This window comes from Xiphophorus hellerii, chromosome 4 (assembly GCF_003331165.1).
Source record: "Xiphophorus hellerii strain 12219 chromosome 4, Xiphophorus_hellerii-4.1, whole genome shotgun sequence".
Lineage (NCBI taxonomy): Eukaryota > Metazoa > Chordata > Actinopteri > Cyprinodontiformes > Poeciliidae > Xiphophorus > Xiphophorus hellerii.
This window is the reverse complement of record NC_045675.1, coordinates 29,667,155-29,674,083: the sequence shown is the minus strand read 5'-3', so window position 1 is coordinate 29,674,083 and position 6,929 is coordinate 29,667,155.

Here is a 6,929-nt window from a genome sequence, read left to right as displayed (position 1 = left end):
ATATTATGAGCTTCACAAAAGCATTTGCACCCCTCAAAATGTTCCGCATTTTGTCACATTGTAACTACGACACGTAGACAAACACGGTAAATTTCTGCAAGCGATTAAGGAAGAATGTGGTGTCCACACAACAGGCTGCGGGATTCCACTGAAAACGTGGTAGTTGGTATGCCATGCCAATCGGTGGCGCTGTAACACTGCCACCAAACAAAAAGCACTTTTACAATGAAGATTTCATTTGTGAAAAGAAAAAAAAAAAAGTTATCCAAGCCAGCCCGCCAGCAAGTTCACATTCAAACTGCTAAAATAAACAAAAGTTTTCAAGGACATACAAAGTGTGTCCTTGAATTTAATGGAAACACCTTGAAATGATCTTAAACAGTCTGTAATGCTTAGAAATCCAACGATGTGACTGATTTAAAACAATTCTGCAAAGAAGAGTGGGTTACAATTTTTACAGTGATGTTAAAGACTTATTGCCAGTTATCACACACACTTAATATCAGTTCTTATTGCTAAGGGTGGTACAACCAGTTATTGGGCTCAAGGGGGAATTATGTTTTCACACAGAACCAGATTGATTTGGATACATATTTACCCTTAATAAATTTAATTAAAAAAATAAGACGTTTTTTTATTTACTCTGATTCTGCCTACAAAATATTTAAAAACGTACAACTTTTACATGCTACAAAAAATCTTTAAGTAGGGAACTAGGTTTTTACAGTAGTGGAAGTATCTCCCAAAGGTCAATGGTGCAGCCAGGAAAACAGGTCAAGTATGTAGAGCACTAATCCTGTGGAAGCAGCTGTGGCGGGACATTTAAACCTACAGCCAAAAGAAGATGTTCCTCTTCATTCATTATGAGGAGAAATCCAGGATGCAACATATCTCGACTTTAATGCAACTGACTAGCTGAAGCATATTTGTCATCCACAGGAAATATCATCTGTACTTGTGTGACAAAAATTGCTAACAGACAAACCAAAAAGAAAGAAGAAGAAAAAATTGGCTTCTTCAGAAAGCAATAAGTTTGGTTTTCACACAGCTGCTTAGTGGCCGTATTTTTCTCAGTTTACCACTGAAAGCATTTAGGTATTTAGGTCAGTTGTGAGGCAGAAAATAACTGGCTCAACCTAGTTTCGAAGCTTGAACGAGGGAGCTGGAGGAAGTCACGGCAGAAATGTAGAACATTAACTATATACAGACCAGATCAGATCAGGTTAGATCTGTGATATTATCACACTTTTATCTCAGCTTTGTTTTAATGAACCAGAAAAACTGTAATTCTGATAAACGATTGGCTTCTATTTATCTGTCAGTGGAGCAAATTATTTATGGTTGCTATTTTTTGACTCTCCAATAAATAAATAAAATGTTTTAGTACTATGTATCGGATTGATGACTAAAAGAATATTCCATTTTTAAAATTTGCCAATGTATTTAGCATCAGACTTCATTTTACCTTCTGAAAATACAGAAGACGTGAGAGGAAAAGGGAAAATCAATCTAAATTCAACTTTGATCATTTCGAATAAATCCAACAAATACAACAGAGGCTTATGGCATGGATTATTGGCGCAACTTTTAACAGCTACATCAATTCAGATTCATTAATCTGCTTTTTTAAAAGTATGTGAGAAATGGCCTGGAGGAATTAAGCCTTTTGTGTCTTGCTAAACAAAGTAGTTATGCAGTTAAAGCTGTTTTTTCTCCCCCCCCCCTTAATTGCGTCTAACATTGCATTCAAAATGCAAACAAAAATGTTAAGCAAGATCCATTCTACTCGAATCGTCGCTGCTGGCCAGTAGCCAGTGAAGTGACAGATTGAAAGCATCCTCAATTAGAAAACAAGAGAGGCACTCTAAGGGAGCCGCCTTCTGTCAAGTGACCAGGAGTAATTCTTTCCTGTGGCTGCATGTCAAGTTGCCACAGGGAACACCTCATATTTTATGTCATTACCTACCCTAATGCACTGACAAGTCTTGTTTACAATTAGCTTAACACAGAAAGCGTGACAACAGCTCAATAGGGCCACAATGGGGAATATTTATCTGGGCTTCTGATCCAGGAGATCTCTCTGAACAGATCCCCAAGCTACTGCAGTATGTCAAGTATCAGACAACCCAGTCTACCAAACCATTAGCAGCGCAGCTTTTATTCTAAATACACAGTATCTAATGTTTGCACTGAGCACCGTTCAGTTAATCATCTGGCAGCGGTAAAAGTACGGCACAAAAACAAACCTGCCCACCTAAACCGACAGGGTGGACAAGGAAAGCATTAATCAGAGAAGCAACCAAAAGGACTGTGGGGAAGTCTGGAGAATCTGCAGAGAACCGCCGTTCAAGTGGAGGAAAAGGTCAACACAACAACAAACGTGGCCTTAACAGAAAAGAAACCTATATAAAAATAGGCCTCAAGCAACAGAGGAGACATGACTCTGGGATGACAGCAAAATGTAACCTCTTTTCCTGTGTGGCAAAAATCTCCCATGGTGAAACACGGTGGTGATGGAATCATGCTGTGGGATGCTCTTCTTCAGAAAGAGACATAGAGGTTGTTTAGAGTTGATGGGGAAATGTTTGGAGATTAAACGTTAAGAGGTTGCAGAAGACTTGTGACTCAAGTAGAGGTTTATATTCCACAAGGATGATGATGACCCTTAAGATACGGTCTGAGCTACAGTGGAACGGGCCGGGTCAAAGCACAGTCAAGCCTTAGAGTGGCGCAGACACAATACAGACCTAAATCAGATCGAGAATCTGAGGTCTTCTTTCAAAATAGCAAGTTTGCAATGACGAATGGCCAAAAATGTTAACCTTTTGATGCGGTAGACATGTGACAAAAGACTGACAGTAAGAGCTGGATCAACAAAATAGATGGTTGGCATGAGCCCCTGTACAGTTTGTGGTGTGCTACACTCTCACAGCAAAGATTAACCTTAAAGAATGTCTGTTTATTTTATTTGGGTTTTATTTATTTTACTTTTACTCCTATTTTGATTTAACGGGGTTCCCACACTTCCTCTATTTGTGCCGCCTGTTTAAATTTTTCTTTCAGCTGTTGCAACAGTTTAGGCCACTGTTCACATGTCATAACATGTTTTTTTCCAAGGCGCCCTTAAATGCATCATGAGTGTTAAGATCCCAGTGTGTCTAAGAGTCATGGCAGCGAGCCAACAAAAGGGAAAAAACTTGTACACAGTTTTTTCCCCAAAACAAGCCGAGGAAGTTGAATAATGCTGCTGGATGCAGATGACAGGCTGTTAAGTATATTATGTTTTTAAAAATTTAATATAGTATCTGTGATTTTTTTTTTAATATTACCATTGTGTTTCTTATGGATGATGGAAAACATTTGTTTTTATTTATTGTAATGTGACATCTAAGTTACATTTACTTGAGTAACATTTTGAAGAAAAAAAAAAACCTTAAAGGAGTAGTTTTACTGCATTTCTCACTTTTACTTGAGGAATAATTTGAATTTAAAGAGATAGACTTCAGAGATTGGAAACTTTTAGAAAATTTGGAAATTTTTAAGATTTCTGCGATGTATGAGCTAATGCTACTGCAGATCTGATAATAAAGGAACATTTTCTACATGTTGCAGTTTTTAAAGAATCTCCGTCTCCTTCGGAGCCTCACTTATTTTTCTCACACACCCACATACACACACACGCTAGTTTAGGGAGTTGAGTCGTTAAGTTGTGGCAGGCAAACGCCAACGAATGCACAATGAACTTGGAGGCCAGCCTCCCTCTCCAACGTGAGGCCCCGACAAAGAGAGGAGATGCTTTGTTGGCAACAGGAAGACAAGCTGAAACACTAACTTCAGTGTGATTGCAGGATAGGATGAGGAAGAGGAGGCGATGAAGCAGGAAAATAGCAGAAACACTGTGGTGGCAGAAGTGATGTAGTTGTACATAGATGATGATGATGATAGATCACAGGATATATGGAAGGGAAAAAGAAGCAAGAGAGTAGTGAAGAGGAAAAGAGATTGACATGAAAAAGAGTAAAAGAAAAAACGGATCATGTGAGGCATCTCAAATTATGATTTATAGAATCAGTCATCAATAGCCTGTTGAGTTCCAGACTATGTTCAGACTGGAACGCTGTAGCAAGATAGTGTTCCTGTCTCCAACAAAAATACTGAGTCGTAGGATGACTCGTAGAGTACAGGTATTGAAAGTGGAGAAGCTTAATTCAACAGTCCAAACCACTGAGCGGTACAAAGGCAGGCGAAGAAGAAAGTACAGACAAGGTGGAGTCGATGGAGAAGAGTATAAGGAGTGCTCTGGAACAGGAAGATATCTGCAAGAGTGAGAAAAAAGGCTTAGAGGATGGCAGTCAGACCTTCCTGGAGGTATATTTTGGAGTCAGTGATGATAACAAAATGACAGACTTAAAAGTGTTAAGATTTTCATTGACAGTGGCCAACATAGAGGAATAAAAATGAATGTCAGGAAAGACAGGTCAGGTTGAGTGGTTTGAGGATAAAGGAGGAGGAAACAGGAAGGCCAGGGAGAATGTCCATGGATGGAGTAAGGGTTATGCCAGGGGTGGGCAATCCTGGTCCTCGAGGGCCGGTGTCCTGCAACTCTTAGATGTCTTGCTGGTCCAACACACTTGAATCCAACAGCTGAATCACCTCCTAAGTGCAGTCAAGTTCTCCAGAGTCCTGCTAATGACCTCATTATTTGACTCAGGTGTGTAGAAGTAGAGATACATCTAAAAGTTGCAGGAGACCGGCCCTTGAGGCCTGGAGTTGCCCACCCCTGGGTTATGCAGAGGGGTTAGTGTGAAACAGAAGGAATGCTGGGAAAATCTAAAGTGGAAGCAAGAGATTTAACCCAGCAACTTCTAAAGATGGAAGAGCATGAAGAACAGAGAAGGTAGTCTGTAGATTTCTGTTAAGAAGTCCTTGTGGTAATCTGTCAGAATCCACTGCTAAAGAATTCGCCAACTATGACAAACACGCCTTACTAATGTTCATTGAATGAAACCCTTTACTTAGCATAAAAAAATGAACAATAGTGAGATCCTAGATATAAAAAGTGAGCGAGAAGGACAAGAGGGAAGGAGTTGTTAAGAAAAACAAAAGTAAGGACAAGGAAATCGAGAACAAGAGAGGAAGGAAAAGGCCATGAACCTAACAACACTTTTCTGCCAGGAACAAACTATCACTCTGTCTCAATCTCGCGTTCATCCCACCCTTGATCTATTCTTACTCTAGAGCTTCTGGAGTGCCTGGTCGAATAGTCTGCCATACTACCCACATCACGCATCGTTTGTTAACAGGCAACCCAGAGTTCTTGTGGTTCGGGAGCAGAGCTGCATAGCAACCCCACAGCACTTCCTGCTGGACCAGGGGTTGAACGTCAGTGGCCGTTGTTCGTCGCTGTGCCCCCTCTGCCTTTACAAAAACAGACGGGAAGCAGTTTGCTCACAATCAGCTTTGTGCTACGTTGTGAGGAGAAAGGAAATGAGTGTGAAGGCCAAGCCACCCTAGTTCACTGCACCTCCATATGGGGTAACAAATATGTGTTTTGAACAGACGTCTTTGAAATTAAGGTACTAAGAGTCAAGGAGTTTGTGAAGGGAGATGAGAGGGGGGGTTGGTTAAATTTAGGGCTTTGCCTGTCCAACATACTGTGCTAAAAACATGGCTGCATCTCTTTAACACCCAATGGATTACTGTGATTATACTTCGGCCACTGAGCCCTAAATCACAGGTGCTAGAAGAAACACCCTCATTTTGCGTCACCTGCCCTTTCAAAACATGACAGCGTTCATATGGTAGTTACAGAGTGAGCATCTATGTATTTGTGAACACAAACTCCATTCTCCAAATGGTTGATTAACAATACAGTTCAATCTAACTAAGACATTGGCAACCCTTACATCTTTGATGAAATAACAATTCATGCACATTTCCTTTTATACTTGTGAGAGCTAATTTTATTGTTGTTGTAAGAAGTTCAGGTATTTGGTTACATTTGGTTTTTGCAGTGTGTCTTAATGAAACCGTGCCATCCGCCAACATTTACAGTTCCAGCAGAACCTTTGAAAATTAAAGATTTTATACCTCCTTATGTCAGGAGTTTCAAAGTTAAAAGTTTTTCCATTTCATTACTTATTTGCTTAAGAAATCAATACCGAAAAAACTATTTTGAGTCCTCCTTTAACAAGTCATCAAGCATTCTGAATCATGGAGCAGTGTAATGGTGAGTCATTGTACTAGGAAGCTTTATTTTTCAGTACAAATGCTACTTGTAGACAGTAAATATATCAACGTAATGTAAAATCTTCAGTGACTTTGGGACAGTGGACTAATAAACATTTTGAATGAGAAAGGCCGTATAAATAGGCGAGTAAAATGAAATGAAATCTAGACGTCTATCTCCATCTAGTGGTCAAATTTGAGCATTACAAAAGATAGGCGTATTAGCCCAATGCTGCGTCATGGATTCAGTTCTAGACTAAATAAATGTGTTGCATAAAGAGAACAAGTCTCCTTTTTTGGGGTAAATATAAAGATGATGATATGAACTGCATTTCAATCACCTTTACACTCACTGGATATTAAACGAACTGGGAACATATTCCACCCCAATCATCAAAACAGCAAACAGGAAAGGAAAATCTGAGTTATTATATCATCCTTCCAGTTCCTTCATAAATTAAAGTTAAATAATGCGTCCTCTGCCCAACCGCTAATGAGTTTCAATTAACTTTTTACTGCTTTATAGATGTTACAGTTTTTGATTTAAAACCCACGGATCTTACACGTGGAGAAAGCACTCAGACAAAACCTGTTTTAGCCTAGTTTACAGCCCCAGCAACACCCTGTTGCCCTAGCTTCAACTCCGTTGTTGACAATAATCCTCCCATGACATTAATAGCTACCTCCTTCACGAGCAGAAC